The following is a 1,070-nucleotide window of genomic DNA, read 5'->3' on the forward strand; positions in this document are numbered from 1 at the left end:
TAGTACTGCACAGCGATCGAATCCGGCTCCTTTCCTTAACGAACAGTGATCTACGAATTACAGGTATGTCATCCACGTAACACTTCAAGGTCAGACGCAAATCTTCGTCTTGTCACTCTCCTTTCGTCATAAATTGTGGAGAACGTGTTAATTATTAGTTATAGCTCAGAACTTGTGAACAAGGCAAACTCTTCTCTAAATCCTACAAGCCGGAATTGCTGATTTTTCCCAAGAAAAGCCCCTTCGAAATTTGGAAGGAAAGGGCAGGAACCGTTGACAATTTCGTGTTTTGAGTCAGTCCGTGAAAGACTGATATCCGGGTTTGAAGCACAGCCAGACACATGGATTTAACTTTCCACAAATAATCAGTGTTTCGTTTACCTTGAAATTCAACAAGGAATATATAGGGTGTCCATAAAGTTCCTTTACAACTTCAAAATTTTATTACAACGGCACTCCGTCTTCAGATCACGAGTGGCCTACCGGGACCATCCGACCGCCGTGTCATCCTCAGGTGAGAATGCGGATAGGATGGGCGTGGGGTCAGCACACCGCTATCCCGGTCGTTATGATGGTATTCTTGACCGAAGCCGCTACTATTCGGTAGAGTAGCTCCTCAATTGGCATCACGAGGCTGAGTGCACCTCGAAAAACGGCAACAGCGCATGACGGCCTGGATGGTCACCCATCCAAGTGCCGGCCACGCCCGACAGCGCTTAACTTCGATGATCTCACGGGAACCGGTGTATCCACTGCGGTAAGGCCGTTGCCTATTACAACAGCAGTTGTTAAAATATATTAACAAAATTTCTTTTATTGTAAACACTGTTTACTAAAGTTTTTTATATATACTAAAATTTTGTGTTTCAGATATTCTGTTGATGGAAGGAATTGAACCTCTATAAAATGGCAACTCCTCAAGAGAAGGCACAATGTGTGTCCTGGTTTATTGAGACAAAATCGGATGTTCAGACTCAACGAAACTTCAGAACGAAGTATGGAAGAGATCCACTATTGCGCCCTTCAATCGGTGCATGGCACAAAAATTTATGGAGACAGGGACAGTGTAG

At 44.0% G+C, this 1,070-nt stretch overlaps 1 pseudogene; it reads right to left on the reverse strand.

Moving 5' to 3' along the window:
* Nucleotides 1–653: 653 nt before the first annotated feature.
* Nucleotides 654–771, reverse strand: LOC126204628 (5S ribosomal RNA; annotated as a pseudogene).
* Nucleotides 772–1,070: the final 299 nt, after the last annotated feature.

Source organism: Schistocerca nitens, chromosome 9 (genome assembly GCF_023898315.1).
Source record: "Schistocerca nitens isolate TAMUIC-IGC-003100 chromosome 9, iqSchNite1.1, whole genome shotgun sequence".
NCBI lineage: Eukaryota > Metazoa > Arthropoda > Insecta > Orthoptera > Acrididae > Schistocerca > Schistocerca nitens.